Here is an 18726-nt window from a genome sequence, read left to right as displayed (position 1 = left end):
CTAGTTGTGGAAGCGGAACTGACATCATTCAAGTGGAGACAAATCCTGCTACACATTATCTTAGTGTAAATACCAAATAATTTTGGCAGGACCAGTATGGATTTTAAAAAATCTTAGTGCAACAGAGGAAAAATTTCCCTACCAACCCTTTAAAGAATCTCCAAAGCAGTTCCGCCCTGAAAATACATGAAGTATTTCCTCCAGCACAGGTTTCTTTACAAAAATGTTAAATGGATTTTTGGCAGTGATAATTTTCCTACTTCAACTTTCAATTTTCAAAACCATGATTTCAAAGATCTCAATCTGCAAATGGGATAAGCTGTGACATTAAGTCCAGGTAAGCTTAGAGGAAGGCACTGGATTTGGCATTGCATTTCCCAAAGAACGTGGAGATGATAGGCAAACACACACATGCTTCACCCTCTGTCCTCAAATTCAGAAATCAAGACATTTAAGTGAATGCCTTTGAGGCAGAAGAACATTATTTTCCTGCTCTAAAGTCAGCTGGATAATTATACCCTGCAAGTAGTGCTAAACACTTGAAGGAACTACTAAGTAATTAGACTTTGCAGGTGTGCCATTTATTTTGTAAAGCCCAAACAGGAGAAAAAAGTTGACAGAAACACCTGTTTGACCATCAGCTTTTTTGGGAAGTTCTGACTAATATAAAAAGTTACAAGTGTCCATGTTTCAAAAGCCAGAATTCCAGTGATTGGCTTTGTCTAGACTTATCTATGTAGTGTTACATTAATATTATTATGTTTCTCAGATCAATAATAAAATCGTTTATGAAAGCAGATAGGAAAACCACAAAGACCTACATACCAGCTACTGTTGCAAACGCACTTTTTGTTGCGCTACTTTTTCTATTTCTTCTGAGGAGGTAAACTGCTTATCAGAGGAAGAGTTAAGGACAGCACTATTAAGGACAGCACTAGTAACTAAGAGTCTTCATGCTGTCCTGAGTTAGGGCACCCAGGGATGATAACATAAAAATGCTGGCCTTCATTAAATGAGACTGAGGGTTTATCAAAATCAAGACTTTTTCCACAACCTCTTAGAGCAGCCCAGAGCTGGCCTGCACTAGTTCTTAACGGATTCAAGATCATGATCACTGCTTCTCATTTATGTGGGAATTATCAGTCAATGGAAAATTCCTTTGGTAAGCAGCCAAGGCAACTTCTCCCCACTCTGACAAAGAAAAAATAAACATATTTTAAAACCCACACAAACCAAACAGGTTGATATGAATAAAAAGGGGAAGAATTGAAGATCTTTTGTTTCATTTGACACAGTTTTCCTTTATATTCAGTAGCTGGTTGGATTTTTATTTTTTTTTAAGGAAAAAGAATGTTGGTAGAATTAAAACTGCGTGACTACACACCTAAATAATGGGAGTGGGCAGAGGAAGAAAAATTCAAACACTAATTTATGTGCTAAAATTCTATTTATTGCCTAAAGTCATCATGTGGGAGGACAGATATCAGATCATTATTGGGGAAAGTAAGGGGCAAGATATTTTTTAACTGTTTTTCAGTTTGCACCACCTGTGTGCAGTCCAAACCAATTGCAGCTGGATCTCACTTTGGCATTCACACCAGAAAGCGCTGCCATCACCTCCTTCTATCGAAGTGACTTGGCAAAGCAGACCAGCAATGCAGAACATCCCTGCACAGCACCAGCAGCTCTGCTGGGGCAGGCAGGCCCTCAACCTGGAGATCTCCTCAAAAACACGCACATGAAAATCAACCATTTGATCTTCATCCCACACCAAAAGATAACACTAGAATCAAAAGAGTGTATTTAAAACAAAAGTGACCTGGTTTAAGTCTAGAACCAGTTTTATTAAAAAAATATTACTATTAGATAGAGAAATAAGATTTCTTCCTCCCCGTTGTAACCTAAATCAAGTATTGACCTCTTCATAAAATGCTGTTAGTTATACTTATAGGCATAAATTATTAATGTTTCTATATTTTTTTCCTATCTCATGACAACTCCAACTTGGAAGACAAAAGGATTTTTTATAGTCTCAAAAAAAAACTCCCAAAGAGATTATTTTTTAAATCTAAATGCATCTTTTCTGTCTTATCAAACAATCAAAAGTAACTGACAATGCTATTCTTGAAAAACATTTATGCAGTTCAGTCTGCTCAACAGCTGACAGCAATTTAACAAAATTTCTTTTTGGCCTCCTTCTTTGTTTATATCAGTAACAAAAGAAAAAAAAAAAAAAAGGAAACCAAACACATTTAGTTGCAGCAACTAGTTCAGCAACAGGCACATTATACAATGCCTTAGTGACTTCCTGCTTAGGAACCCTACTAAACTCTTCAGAAATTTTGTCTGTTTTATAAGAAAAAAATGTGCAGGCTCCCTTGCTCTAATTCTTCTTGCCTGCATAATACCCAAGTTATGCTATGTCCTACTCACAATTAGAACTTGTTCTGAATATTATATAATGTGTGAGAATCATCTGTTTCTTGTACAAAAATTAATGTTTGTTTAGTCAAGGTCCTGCATAATTTATTAGAATTTAGAACAAAGAATTTCATCGTTTGGTTAAGTCCTCTTAGGAAAATGGCTTAATCTAGACTAAACCTTCACAGGAATATTCTTTAAGGCAGGAGTTAATCTGTCCGCAGCCACAGCTGCTTATCAAGACAGTGGGACAGCAATTTGCTGCACTCCCTTTCCCCATGCACTGGTGCCTCCAGTCTCATGTGATGCCATTCTTACCAAAGGAATTTACTGAACGCTCCAAATGAACAGCTCACCAATTAGGAAGAAAGAATGCTGAAAATGAGTGTGATCAACAAGTACATCAGAGCCACAGGATAACTGAGGCTAGAAAGGATCCCAGAGGAGGTTTATCACCTAACCTCACATTGAAAGCATGACTGAAAGGTCAGATCAGGTTGCTCTGGGCTTTATCCAGTTGGGACTTAAAATCCTCTAGGGATGTAGACTGGATTGCCTCTCCTTCAAATGCACAGCTGTCAATGGAGTGGGGAAAACTATCTTCCTTATCACCAGTCAGAACCTTTCCTGTTTTAATTTATGTCCATAAATTGATAACGTACTTCACATGCTTCCTGAGGAAAGTTCCAATGTCATATTTATGAGTGATTTTAACAAACCAAATGACAACATTAGTTTGACTGGACCGGTGAAGACATTTTTATGTCCTATTTAAAGCAGAGACATATTGGCAATCCCATATCAGCTCAATAGGCTGGCATTACACAGAAGGACTGAAAATTTAGTATGCAGGAAACAAAAAAATGCCACTAGAATTCTCAGAATTCACCTCAAGAATAGTATTTCAATTGTTTTATTGAAGTAACAATCAAAATTTGAGTCTATTAATACTCAATACCATTCCCAAGTACAGCCAAAGATGCATATCATAATTTATTCACAACTTTGGATAAGAATGGCATTTAGTATATATGTCATTACTCAAACTAACTCCTGACAAGCTGGGATAGGAAGGAAGAAAGCCAAGGAACAACCTGGAATATTGTTGTGCATTTTTTACTGATACCATTAGTGGGACAGCAGAGATATCAGGGAAGAGCTACACCTAAGACAACCATTTTCAGACCTAACAGAGATAGCTACATTTGAAGTAGAACAATACTAAAACAAGTTAGTATTTTATGTTTTCTTTTAATAAAATCCAAATTTAAAAATCCAAATATTTTTAAACAGTTTAGGATTAATTAGAAGTCTAATTTTAGGCTTTAGATTCTTGTCCAAACAACTTTAAATATTTTTTATTTATTATGCATACATGAGATAAAATATATCAAAGGTTAAAATTTATTGACAAATGGCATATCAATTCTAACTCCTGTACAAGTAGTACATGCATTCCTTATCAGAAGGAAAAGAACAAAACAAATTTGTAATCAATACCCGAAGTACTATATTTAAGAGCAGAATTAAGCAATTCAGTTGACCATGACACTACAACAGTCATACATTTTCCATGTTTTCTCTCCAAAAACTTACCATAATCTCAAGTGTTCCTTTGCAGAATAATCCTGAAAAACGAGATTTTCCCAGTACTGTTGCTTTTGTCTAGAAATGTTTCTGCAACTATGCCATCAGAAAAAGCAACTTCAATTTGAAAACGTCCCTCTTTATCCCTGAGTCTGAAAAATCCTCTGTTCTAGTGGAAATAACAAGACTCTACCACATCTTCTTCCTGTGGTTGCTGCTGGTTCCTACCAGGCAAGAATCAAATACAGTGAAATTGCCCAGTTACCTTTCCAGGCTGCAGCTGCAATATCAGACAAACAGGCAGAGGAGAATCCATCACATGCAGAAAGTGAACAGACGAAAACATAATGGGTAAGTGGTAAATATCTTCATTTATGTGACAATAATACAGCTGACTATCACTGCTACAATTATTAAAAACAGTATATGGACTGACTGAAGAAATACATTACTAAATTAATTAAACTACCTTTCTATCTCTCCCAAAAATGAAGAGCCCTTAAAGAGAACACATTTGCACAACAGAAGATATATCTTAAAAGATGGCTATTTCCATAATAAAACTACAGTCTTAAACCCTGCTAGTTTTTGCTAACAGGAAAGGGAGAGTCTCTCCTACTCCATCGTCTCCTGAAGCAATGCATTTTAAGAGAAGTAACCTAAGCGAAGTTTTGAAAACCTTCCCTGAAAAATCTGTGGAAGTTGTCTGTCTTCAAGAATTTAAACAAATAAGGAATATCATAAAAACACCACTTAAATGAAAACTGCAACACTGCCAAACTCACACCATGGCATTTTTTCCTGATTCGCTTTGAGAAAAATAAATAAATCTCTATTTAAAATCTATCAAGCATCCATAATCAAAGAACTCAAAAGTTTTTGCTGGCAACACCTTTTTTTAACATACTTCAAAAGTATTTACATAAGCTCCCCAGATATCATCTGCTACAAGTACTGCATAGATTGTTGTGGTAAGTGTCCATAAGAGACATCAGAGACAGTGCTGCAGTTTACTATCCCAATGTTTATGAAGTTTTGCTGTCTTTTCATTAGCACCCTTCAGATGCAGCATATTGAAGAAGTTTTAATGAACAGGAAGAGTAAAAAAAAAAAAAAAAAAAATCAACCCTTTTTTTTTTCTCTTTTATTTTCCTTTCCCTTCCCCTACACCATGACCTATTTTCTTGAATAACAGGCAGATCTACTGAGGACATTAACCTGTTTCCATGTCACAGTAACAGCCCATGTATCAACATGCTGAGATGCATTAGCTGTTGTTTATTGATCCATTTATAAACTCACTGTACTGGGAATACAAACTGGAGGATTATAAAGTCTTTTGCTATTCTCTGCTTTGTGACACACTTTACTGATTAACTATTTCCCAGAACACATTTATTTTCATGTTTTGTGGAAATACTTACAGAAGATTCCTCCTCTTCAAACAGTCTCCCACATCTGAATCACTCTTACATATTTTTAGTCCATTCATTATTTTCAAAATTCAAAATGTAATAAACCACATATAATTTTTTAAAAATTAAACCATATTAATTACATCCACCAAACAATATCTACTACAAATACTGATTTACATTTACCAAGTATGAGAAATAAACAAGCAGATAGGATAAAAAAAATTTAAAAAGCTAATTTCCCCTTGATTCCCTGCAGGCTTCTCATATGTGAACTGTTCCCACCATACACATGACCAGCAGCATGTACTTCTGCATAAATTTTGGTGAGCCAAAGTGTTCCATAAGAAAAGCCTTCTAGTCAAGACACTAACATGTGACCATTGGTTATGACAGCTCATCCTACCTGCTTCTACCTTTGAACCAGTAGTTACATGCTGCTTATTTGTAAAGCTTATTTTCAAACCTGCTCTTTTGTGCCAGTTTATGGCACTAAACTGTTTACACCATCTAGCAAGCTTGACTGCATTCTAAAAACAGGTATCCACAATAAACCCACATTCACGGCTTCAATTTAAATAGGATGGGAAAGCAGCTGAAGTTTAACTGCCTGAATTTTCAGAGTTGTAAAAGACAAAAGGGAATACAATTCGAAAAGCCAGACTTCTACCCTTCAAATTCAAGGACTGCGTGCTTGATCAAATGCACACATCACATCAATTATGGCAGAATGTAAAAAGTTTATTGCAAAATAATTAAAAGATCACCAGGGTTCATGTTCTGCCACACTTTTACAGACAACCACAACTCAATGAACTGCATTAAAAAAAAATACCTGCATTAAAAAAAAAAACAAAACCACAAAACAAAACCAAACCAAAACAAAACAAAAAAAAACCCCACCAAATAAAACAAAGAAAAATAAAACCAAAAAAGGCATAGTTTCAGGTTTGGAGAGATATTTGAAAGAGGGAAACATTCATAAATTGTATCTATGAGTTTTAAAACCCTAATTTCTACAATTCTCAAAAACCTCCAAGGATTCAGATATTTTGCTTTCAACAACAGAACCCTTGGAAAATGAGTGCAGTGCCATCAAAAGGAGTGGGGGGAAAATTACAAAAGAGATATAGCTCATGTCCCGTCTACTAGAAATTGCTATGCAAAAAGGAAAATAGTGCCCCAAGAGGGTTACTCTAGCTGATACTCTCTAGAGGGAGAAAACAAATTGCACCAAGGATACATCACACACCATAATTATATACCTTGTTTCACTAGTAACTTGGCAGTAATTTTTTTTTGTTGTTGCCCACAGAAGCATATGACCAAAACAGGTTTCCTACCAATACCTTTTGAATCAGTCGGCCAATTTTCAACATTTTGAAATAAAACCCCCAGAGATCTCAAAAATAACTTATGTTCCTCTACACTACATGAAAATTAATGGTCATGGAGTGGAAAAAGACCTAATTTGCTCTCATTGTGAGGGGAAAGCAGGAAATTCACCTCTTTATATTTGATTTGGCAGCAGATCAATCCATACAGAAACAGCAGTCTCTGTTGATATGAAGTCAAATGAGATTAAGGATTGGAGGAGAAGGTATAAGGAGATAAAAAGACAATCCAAACACATACAAATGTTAATTTTATTATTTCTGTAGCTCACAGAAACTGTGACTTGTAGACAGTAATTTAATAGCCTTAGAAACTAAGAATCACTTGCCCAAGTATTTACATTTGTTGACCCCCTCACTAGGTTGCCTAGGAACATTTTACCTCCGAATGAATGGGAAAATAGTTCATGAGCCGTCTGGACATTTCAAATACTTTTTTGAATCTATTTTATGAAATCCATGCAAATGGTCTTCCATTACGCTTTTTTACAGCATTAAAGATACTCAATGAAGAAAAAAGTAGAGGAGTAATAAAGACAATATACTCTGAAAAGGCTTTCATAGATAAATACCAACTTGGATACAACATGCAGAAGTGTTGGTGGGATGACTCAGCTCCTAATGATATTTTATTTAAGTTCATTTTCTTAGCAGTAGCCTGATGTTGTTAATAACTCCCAGTAGGCTACTTAGAGCTGTAGATTCATTTTCCCATTAATGGCAGCAAAAGGTTCTTTGTTAATGGTTTTAGGATAATGCTGGGTTTTGCCATATGGTTGGATTTGTATGAGGGTTTCTCATGAAAAGCCAGAGAGTGTAAGAAATTGTTACTATATTTAACTGCAGTGTCCTCACACGCACAGCAGACAACTGGAATGGACACTGTTCTAATATTTACAAGTGCAAACAACGCTCAATATTTACTGCATGTTCTGTTTAAGAGGACTACAGGGACCTTAAACAAGAGAACATATGGATAGATCAGAGGATTCGTAATACAATACTGAGCTTTTCACCTCTAGGTCATTGGCTCAAATCTAAACTGGCCAGTAATGAAGGCAAGCTATTATCATCTGACAGCCCTGGCCTTTGCAAATTGATTTGTCAGGCTCAGTCCTGCTCTCATCAAACTCAAAATTCAAAATGTCAATTTGCATTTCTGAAAAAAACCCAAGCAACTTAAGAAAAAAATGAACAAACAGAAGTAATCTCTTCCTCCTCAGATACCACCTCCAGACCAGAGTCTCTGGAGAGTGCCAGAGGAACAGTGCAAATTATAGCACTAGTATAGCACTAGCACAACACATCATTCTGTGGATAAAGGTTACTTCTGACTCTCAGATACCCAATTATCATTTCCTCTGTACAAGTACAAAGCTTTCAGAGGTTTCATTAATAAAGAAAAGACAAGAAAGAAGAGACCAATATGCAGGTCTTAAAGCTAAAATTTCAGTCTTGCTTAAAGCTCTCTTCAGATGCCTTGTTCAAAGGTGTGTTCAAAGGTTTAAAGATTTTAAGAAAATGGTCACAGTACTCTATAAAAAGAATATCAAATTTACTTTCCACGTTGTTATGATGTATTTATAGTCAAAATGTTTAAACAAAACTTGTAGCAGCAACATTGTATTCTATTACTTGAAGACAGCTTTAATTCAGAAATGGATTTATTTACAAGCTATCATGAATAATAGTAGAGAAGCCATATTTTTACAGTATTTCTTCAAAATCACGTTAGACAAAAAAATTACGGATTATGTCATACAGTACATAATTTTCCACATGCTTTCATAATTTGAACAAAAATGGTCTTCAGCCTCAAAACCACATCCAGCCCTTTCCTTTGCCTTTTACTAGTTTGGGAGCAATCACAAGAAACACTCAGCAGGCACCACAGTTCTCCATTTTACTACGCAATCACTGCTACAGGACTGAATAGACACAGCAACTTTTAATGCAGTGCCTTTAAGATCACCTTTACATCACAAACTTAAGGCACTGCACAACAAAATCTACTGAAAGTTTTACACTCCATGAACACAAAATATTACTCCTAATATTTGAGACTGAAACAGAACTCATACAACTCACAAATCTTGGAAAGTGTCAAAAAAGTAAGAGCCTCTTGCAGGTTCCTTGGTTTTTACTAAGGTGCTGACAAACTGAAGTTTTTCCTTCCTTTTCCAATAACTCCAAATATAAAACACTTACTGTAACTTTAGGAAAGGCCCAACAGGTTAACTTCCCAGCTGAATGACTGTACATACGTTCTGCAAGCTGAGTAACCAAGCTGTACACAGTCTATTGCTATAAAAGCAGAGTAGCACAGCCCAGCCATATCCTAGTCTGGCCAAACATTACACCCACAGTGTCCCATAGACAGTGGCTGGTGAGATGCCCCTAAACCCAACCTTCCCTGGCTCCAGAACAAGAAACCCCACGCATCAAGTGACATAACAAAAAAATAAAGAAGAAATGAACTGCACACTAAACTTGTATGTCAAGAGACACAATAAGAGATCGCCTACATTGTCTCATTTGTCTTAGAAAGTGTCCAGAGTACACCAGGAGATGTCTCCTCCCAGCAGTCTCACACACAGAGCATAAGCCTAGGCAATGGGGCTGCCTACAGATGAAGGGAAGAAGGCAAAATCCTAAGGATTGGGGATTGCCTATTACTTGACTTGCAATTAACAGGACCAATTGAGGGACCCAAGCAAGCCAATCCAAATTCTTTGACAGTCAGTAATAAAATTTCATGGTGCTCCTCTCTGCCATCAAGAACTGCATGTCTTTTTTAGGGAATGACCTTCAGTGACAGAATATAAGATGGCTTTGGAATTGTGCCTGTAGCCACTATTGACAGAAAATAAAGAAATTTAAAAGTAAACAAGAAGTATTTCAGAGAACAAATTAAAATAAACTGTTTGAATAAATGTGTGCGGAACATATGTCAGGAAACTGAAGGATGTGTAAGGTATTCAGAAGGCTGCACGAGAAAAAATGAAAATACTAATAAGCTCTACAGGTATCGACAGGTATGTTAATTATAAGACAGTTTTGTTGGTTCTGAAGTTAGGTAAGCAGATTTTAAAAAAAAACAAAACAAACAATAGCTGTGAGTTTTTATTATTCGTTCATCCTCTTACCTCAGTTTTTTTTAATAGCATCTGTTGCAATTTGTACAGCTGGACCAAAAGTGATTCTGGACAGGCACAACTGTCCTTTACATTGGTATGGTTATAGAGTCCTCAAAGTCAATGAGCCTCTCAAGGTAACAAACTTTTTGAAGCTCCACAAACTGGGAAATAAACACACTTTCTCTTCTATGTACTGTCCATGAAAACTCGCCTAAGAAGGCTTAGTCCCTAATAACATCTCCAAGACTAGACAGAGAAGGATTTAAATTCCCATTATCCTTTCTAACAAACTTGTGACTACGGTCTCAAAATAGACACTTAACCCAGAATTGAGAGAAGAACTGGTATATTTCTTACCTGCAATGCCTGAAAGAAATGAACTGAAATGTTTTACAGTTGCTTCCAAAACATCTAAATTCTCTGGGGTAACTGTAAATTTATAAATGCAAATTTGTAAATTTGTAAATGCACTGGACAAATCAGGCACACTCTTACTCCCTCACTGCACCCCAAGAACATTGGGGCAAAAGACTTCATAGAAGACATTACCAGGTGAGAAGGAAACAAATGAGCAGAAAAATAAAGCTCCTATTTAATCCAGTCTGAATGATATGCAACATGCTTGATTAGATATAATTTTGATTAGGTGATGGAATAGAACTTACAGACTATCCTATCTGATTAAACTGTTATTATCTCTATCACTTCCTAAATGAGAACAGATTTCAACAGGCTGACAAATATTTTTCAGCCCATAAGACATTTTTCTAATTATTTTTAAAAGCTGTCATATTCAAGTCATGTGCTACCTCACCAGTTGAGTTCACAGCACAGCAGTACTTCCCCTCACTCTTGAAGCAAAAACAAGACTATCGGTGCTGCTGCTGTTTTCCAAAACTGCTACTCAGCGTCAAGTACATTGCAACACAAAATCTTTCCGTTGGAGATTTTTTTTAAGTCTGAAAAGTAGCACAAGCTTAGAGAAATTTTTTTCAGTACACGCGTCTTTCATTCAAGCTGCATGAGAAATACACAGCTATTTTCCCTCCCTTTTCATACGCATCTTTTTCCCGTGATTAAAACCCTCAGAATTTGTTCTGAAATCTGAAAAGCTTTTTGAATTTTTTTAACACACGATCGGCCATTACAATACCCACGAGAAGTTCACATAGCTGAAAGACCAGAAAGCCATTGTGCCTGCAACTTTTTGAAAGCAGAGGGTGCATATTGTTATGGTTTCTATTTATGGCTGTAGTCCTCATGAATGTCCACTCATAATCCTTCTACTCAAAGACAGATTTTAAGGGAAATCCGACTCTGGCAATGCAAAGAGCTTCTGCTTTCTTTTAAAAAGAGTGGGGGAAAAAGCACATGGTTTTAACTACCTTAGACCAACATAGTCGATTAAATCCTGAGGAGGTTCTTCTAACCAACAGCAGCTCCCACGCAAGTCTAACTTTTGACGGCAACGGACCACGCCTGGGTTATTAGCCAAGATAATACAACATCCCTTATTATTTCAAAGACCCCCGCTAATACCTTTTTAGCCTCTAGCATTCTCTTTTTCTCGTACCTGCTACTCCTTCTCTCTTCTGCGGGTGTGCAGGGCAGAGGGGCCTTTCACGCCCAGTCCCGCCGGAGGTCGGGGCGGGATTCGGGCCCGGCCGAGTCCCGCACGGACCCCGCTGCGGCCCGGCCGAGGCGGGCGGGGGCTGCGCCACAGCGCAGAGCGGGGGTCGCCACCGGCGGGGCTCCGGGCACACGGTCAAGCAGCCAGTGAACAGCTGGGTCCGGCCGCGGCTTCTCCTGAGGGGACAGGACGGGAGGAGAGCAAAGCCCCGCACTCCGGGAGCGGTTTCAGTCCCCACCTGTCCGCGCGCGCGGGTCCCGCCGGGCGCGCTCATCCCCCGCTGCCATAGCTACGGGCAGCCGCGCCGCCCGCCTCTCGCGAGAGCCGCCATCTTCCCGCGAGAGCCGCGGGCTGCGCCGGCGGCGGGCGCCTCCTCTGGCGAGAGGGCTGAGGGAGCGCGGGGCGGGGCGGCGGCGCTGCCGCATGGGCACGGCGCTGCCTGCCGGGAAACGCTGCGGGATTGCCCGGAGCTGCCAAACGTGGGCAGTGCTAGCTGCGAGACACGGCTGGAAGAAGCAGACACGTTCATGTCCTACAAAAGTTTGCTTGTAGTTCGTGTGAGCTGAGTTAGCTGACAGGCTAGAGCCGAGACATGGGGTGTTCAACACCATGCGTACTTCAGGTGTGAATTAGACTATCTCAGGATGAGGGAAAATTGACTAAGATATTTTAGAAATTTGTAATGTGATTTTCTGAATACTAGACAATATGTAAAATTACTATAAATCTCGTATTCCCTCAACTGTGTCAACTCTACCTTGCAATCTCTGTCACCATTGCAGACTGATGGTAATATTAACTCTGGTGTGATAGTATTGGTGTAATTTTGGTGACACCCAAGGAACGCTTTTCAAGCCCACTGAAATAAATAGGTGTTTCCCTATGAATTCAGGACCATGCATATAGAGAGAACCTGAGGATAACTGTGGCAACCACCATTTCCATGACCAGTCGGTACCTCAATGCTACGTGGATAAACAACAGTAGTAATTACTCAGACAGAAACACGAAGACATGAGGGTTAATACATTTTCTTTTCTGCTCTTTTATTTCCGGTGTTCCCAGCATCTGAGAGATACAGCTTTCGAAACAGTTCTTAGAGAAGTGCCACCACCTCTGTAAGTGTACAGGAAGTTCTTTCTATTTAAATGTTGAGCCCATTTTTACATAAGTGAATTGATGCATAGTGTCCTGGATCTAAAAGATGTATGCCAGAATTTGCAGCTTCTGATAATTCAGGTATCCTGGTAGTGGTGTACCAGATGCACAGAGTGTGCCTGGGGGCTGGGACTGTTGTTTGTTCTGCCTAGAGCAAACAAAGCATAGAGTCTGGGAATGTGGGTCTGCAGTAGTGTTCATGCTACTGTTAATATGGCATTTCTAACACCACTAAAAATAAGTTTGTGCGTTTGGGAGAATATTTGTTTACTTGTGTCTTCCCATCCCATTTCGGTCTCTTGCTTTGGGAATCTAACCAACCATAGTGGAAAACAGAGCAAATGAGGAAGGCTTCAAGCCTCTCTTAGGGACCAAAGATAATTAAGAGGAACAGTTAGAGAGAGAGTAGATATAATGAAGCCCTGGATACGTGCTAGCTTCAGGCCCATGAAAGTATGACTGTTTTTGTAATAGAATATGGAACTAATTGCATGTCTGAGCCAGCACTGTGGGGTTTGACTGAAGCACTCCTCAGTGTAATTGAATTTGTGTAGCATCTGTGAGCAGGGGGGGGTCCTGTGCCACAAGGCCCATAGCGTGTCCTTAGGCAGGCCAGCAGAAAGTTGCTCGTTTGTTTGTCCCTCCTTCCAGGGACCACTTTGTTTTCCCCACAGCAAATGACGTAGGATGGGATTGTTGCTTAAAGCAGGAACTTCTCCCAGTAAGAACACAAAGTCCATAGAGTCCTTATTTACCCTTTTGTGTAGAGGGATGTTTTGGAGCAGGAGTGCAGCATTGCTTAGTGGCCAGCTTTTTTACAGCTCTTCATGTCCTCCTTGTATGCTTTTCTTTTCCCTAGCTGCAAATGCAGGAACCTAGAGTAAAACAATACTGGGAAGAGTTGAGACCTTTGTCAGCCTTCTGTAGTACAATTGCACTGTCTGAATTTCTAGAAAACATTTGTTCCCAGTAAGCCCTGTTACAAGAACCAGAAAGAATAACTATTTTGGTTTGGCACCTGAAGAACTTATAATCATAAATTAATCTCACCTTGTGCATTTATTTGTTCACTCTGGATTTTTGAAAGGCAAATGTTTGTTACCATTCTGGCTTGAGCTATACCTAACTTCTTCTGCTCCAATTTTTTTAAAGGGTAGTCTGCAAATTTATTTGTATCAGTTCTCTCTGAAAGTATTTCAGATGATGTTTTGTTTAAATGAAAAACAGACGTTTAGAATTAAAACTCTTTGTACAAAACATTTTGTGTTTCTTTTATTGTTAATCAAAAGATCAAAATAAACACACAAAAAAGAACCCTGCAGGTTTTCTCTAAAATAGTTGGACAATATGCATTAAAAGTTTTGATGTAAATAATGTTTCTAAAAAGTATAATTGAAAATCAAAGTAACAGTTTAAATTTGAGAATTTGTTTATTAAGCTGACTGAAGTTTAGGTTGCATTTTAAAAGCACTGCTTCAGGGTTGTTTATGTAGTTCTCTTCCCCTTACTGTATGTCTTAATTAACACAAAATATATCTGAGAAAGTACTTGTACCTCTTAAAGTTTCATGTAAGTTGTACTGCAAGGAGAAGATGATTGTCAGAGAGATAACACCTACTGTGTGCTAAATATTTAGAGAGCAAGAACATAAAGGCGCTGCTAATTAATTACATTAACTGAAGAGACTTTTACTAGTAGATATATGATTATAAATAATTTAATTAATAATGTTTCAAATTCCACATACTCTCAATTCACAAAACTTTTAGAGTTCCACCAAATGTGTGTGATCTTGCCTCTGTGTCTGCCTGCAAGTTCTTCTTGGTTATCTCTGGCCCTGGTCAGGCATATGTGCAAGACAGAATAGGCAACTTGTCTAAATTAGTTTATAACCTGCAATTTGGCCATAGATGAGATTGCATATAAATATCTCAATGTGCTCTGAGCCAGCAGGATGGCTTGAAAACTTCTAATACTGAATCAAGAGAGACTCTTACATGTGCTGCTAGTGGGAAGCAGTGGCCCCCATAAATTGCCAGAGCTGTGTTAACAGCATTGTTGTGCCAAGGGGCAGTCCTTTGGAAGTAGGACGTTTTTCAGATGATCACATCTCAGCAGCCTTCTGTGGAAGAGAAAAGAGAACACATACTTGCAGACAAGCTAGTTAGGGAAAAAAAAAATCTCAGTTACAGTGAATGTTCAAGCCTTGTACCACAAAACTGTACTTCCCATGGAAGTACTCTGCTCCATAACAGAAATACCATAGGCTGTCTGGTGCCTGCCATCTTGTAATAAGAAAAATGAATACATTTCATATATTCACAGTATGATTAAAAGAAAAAAAAAAAAGTCAAAAAGGCAGAGCACATATTCTCTTAACAGCCTGAAACTCTCCCAGATTTTACTTCTGAGAGAGTAAGTCTGATGCCAAAGCCATCTCTTCTAATTGATCTGTCAATGATCTGTCAAACTGTTCCCTTTGATTAGGGAATACATTGCAGTCAAATGGAAAGTTTTCTGTACAACACAGAAAATCATGCTAACTGTACTACTGCCGGCCGAATATTTATGCAATCAGCTATAACTTCAGGCAAAGTTTTAAAACATCTGAGACCATATTTCTGGAAGATATGGTTGAGATTTTTAAATTATTTTTTTTTTACATTAAAATGTGGCCACTATTTTTTAAATGCATTTTTAGCATAGCTTGGATTCTTTATCACGGAATTTGTCTTCATGAGAGAAACATTTAAAAACTTGGAAACTGTAAAATAGTATTACTAGAAATGACAGTGTAAATAACTAAAAATGTGAGAGCATTTTGTTTTGAAAGAAAGATCTGAATGTCACAAAATTCTATGCAATCCATTTTTCAAGGGTGAGCCCCTCCCTATTAAATGGATTTTTAGCTGTTGTTCCATGGAATCTAAGCTTCATATCCAGTATATCCTATATAAGGGAACTGTAGCCTTTCAAGAGGATGAGCTCAATAATTTGTTCTTTTTTATCTCTAACTATGACGATGCTGCTTGAAAGCAGATGACTGACTTTCCATTCTGTAGCTTCTACTATGTGGGAGAAAATTCCACTGTAATTAAATCTAATAAAATCCTCTAATTTCCAATATAAACAATTCTCTGACATAGACAATTCCCCTGAGTCTACATCACAGCCCAAGGAAAACAAAGAACAGGAGCTGTTTCTTACTTCCTTTTAAATATTTGATCATTATGGACAAACTTCTGCCCTGATTAACAGTAGCTGAAAGCCTTAGTCAAAGTAATTATTTTTGAGACAAAATTTGAACTACTGTTTTTTCTCTCACTTGTAATGTTACTTTGCATGATGACTAAACTAGCATGTAATTTAGGTTGTGTAAACAACAAGACAATAGTTATCTGAATTGTTCTACAACATGTAGTGTTGTATTTCTCATTTTGTTCTAGAAACAAAAGCACATAAATCCTGCTTGACAGGATTTGAGATTGAAAGTGCACTGGCAAAAGAAGAGCTATGTGCCTTATTAAGCAAATGTACCAAAACTGAGGAAACAGCTTACAAGTATGAATTATAGGAATATTATTAATACTTTTCAGGGAGGTAATACTAATTCCAAGGACATTACAATGTCTGTCTCCATTTAGGGTTTGGGTTAATGGAGTGTGTTGACAAAACCCCTTGTCCAACGTTATATTGTGAACCAGACAGAGCTTTGGGTACATGCCCAGCCCTTTAGCTACCTGCAGGATCATGCTGCTTTCCTTGTACCTGGGAGCGTTGAGACTACACCACCAGAGAGCACTGTGCTATTTCTGCATCTCTTCCTGTCTCTGCATCTTACCTGTCCCTGTGTGTTTAAGGACCTGTTTTAGTCAGTCTTTTTTCCTGTGATACAGTAGAACTCAAGTGGTTGTTGTGATTCTACTGAAATTCCCAAACATTTTGCTGTTTTTGTCCTGTGTGCACCCTGTGTGCAGCCCTTCCTTGACCTGACTAACCTCATCTGGAACCTTCACCCCACCTAATGGCCCAGAAATCTCTTTTAAGCTCAGACCCAGTCCTGGCATCCTTTGTGTGAGTGATGTTGTTGAGGTGCACTCTTGTCTCCTGTGTGGACCTGAGACCTGTGCTGTAATTGTCTGGGGCAAGTCCCTCTCAGAGCAGCCAGTCCTCTCTGCACTTTGACATTCCTTAAGTGGCCCATGACCTGGAATACCTGCTGCTGAAAATAGATTGTGACATATGGCTACCAAACTATCTTGTTTCTGCTATTTCTGACAAATTTACCACAAAAGCATAATGTAGTCCACTTAAAAAAAAAACCCAAACTAATGTAATTCTATATTGCAGTAGGATAAAATCTGTGTCAGAAAAGAGGAGGCAATAAATGGCTTATTTATTGGGAGAATATTTTGCTTAATGTCACCTTTTTTTCTCTGAAATTTCCTCTGACTTTCTGAATTTCTAGCTTTGTCATTGTGGACTGGATTCTTGTATTAAAGTACTTTTAAACTGAAAAAGAAATCCATCCTCTTTAGTAACAATGCAATTGAAAAGCTAGATTGATTTAAAATATTAGAAAACAGCAACCCTATCTCCAAACAGAGCTCAAACAGAGCTTTTTCATTTTTGTTGAAATATTCTCCAGATCAAAGTAGCACCTTAATATTTTTAAGTTTGGTCACAGAACTGAGTTATGGACACCTCTTAATAATATAGTAGGATATATAATAAATGTTCTTTAGCCATTGCTAAAGAATATTTAGCAATGCTTATTATTAGCATAATTTTAAAGAGATCTCACAGTAGCCCTGTCAGGAGTTTTACAGAAGTGTGTAATAAAACCAACCACATAACTATCCCAACAGAATAAAAATCAAATACATGGCTGCAGGAATTTCTAGACAAGGAGGAAAGATGCCTAAATTAAAAGTACTTCAGTGGAAGCTGTCCCCATCAATAAGCTGTTCAGCCCTGCTTACAGGAGGAAATGTTGAGGCACCAGAACAGAATTCCAAACCAGTCTCCAAGCAGGAATTCTTTAGTGGTTTTCCACAGCATCTGCCTTTCTTTCTATTTGTGTGGCATTGCTGAAGCTGCTGCAAGAAATGGAATAGACTTTCATGGTGTGTATTTGAATAAATAATGCACTGTGGCAGGTGTCAAATTAGCTCTGTTGTTATTAAAGCATTTGTTTTCTTGCTCTGTCACTATGGGCAAGCCATCTTACTTGGGTGTGCCTCTGCTGCTTCCCAACCTATTAACTTTATGTTTGCTGTAAAAAAATAGAAGAAAAAAAAAAAGAACCTGCTTAAGCTGTCACCTAGTTTATACTCTGGAGAACTAGGGGATCTTAGCTGACAGTGAAATACTTTAAGCTGTTTGTTTTGCTGACAGGGTGACTTGGACTTGCTATTTCATTTCTGATGTTGTTCTAATTTCTCTCAAAGTCATCATCCTTCCCCCTTAATTTTTTTTTTTTGGCAGTATTTTTCCAAGCCACCTGGATGTATCTTAGGACCATCCCTATTAGTCCTTGATCTTTTGTCCCAGGATAATAGTCTCATTGTGAGATTGAAACTTTTGCTTCAATTTGCTAATCCCCAAATTCTTTCAGCAGCACTTTTTAAGGAGAAAACACAAAAGCTGTTTTTCATCTTGGTGTTTTATTTTTTGTTAACGCATGACAAAACAAGTTTACTATCAATCAGACAGGCAGCATGTAGCATTGCTAAACAGAAAAACACTTCCTTAGTCTTGGCCTCTTATGTACTGGCGAATAAAAAGCTCCTCTTCCTCAAACTGCGTCTGATTTAGATTAACAATACAGTGAAGAGAAGTTTAGAACCTGCTTGGGGCTTGTCTTGGCTACATGCAAAAGAAAGAAAGAGCTGACAGAGCTAGAGTTGCACTTTTCCACTCCTTACTATCAACTTGCATATAGAAAGGGCTGAGAAAAAAGGGAAGGTCTTGGCAGTGGGGAT

General features: G+C 38.0%; 1 protein-coding gene across 1 annotated transcript in view; it reads right to left on the bottom strand.

The window, feature by feature from the left end:
• USP54 (ubiquitin specific peptidase 54) overlaps positions 1–11760 on the bottom strand; it is a 91928-nt gene extending 80168 nt beyond the window's left edge. Inside the window, exon 1 of the mRNA XM_084210897.1 lies at positions 11528–11760. The gene's annotated coding sequence lies outside the window, so the exon portion shown is untranslated. The remainder of the gene's footprint in view (positions 1–11527) is intronic.
• Positions 11761–18726: the final 6966 nt, after the last annotated feature.

Source organism: Fringilla coelebs (assembly GCF_963513975.1).
Source record: "Fringilla coelebs genome assembly, chromosome: 8".
NCBI classification, from domain to species: Eukaryota; Metazoa; Chordata; class Aves; order Passeriformes; family Fringillidae; genus Fringilla; species Fringilla coelebs.
The sequence above is the reverse complement of the archived record's forward strand: the minus strand, read 5'-3'. Positions and strand labels throughout refer to the sequence as shown.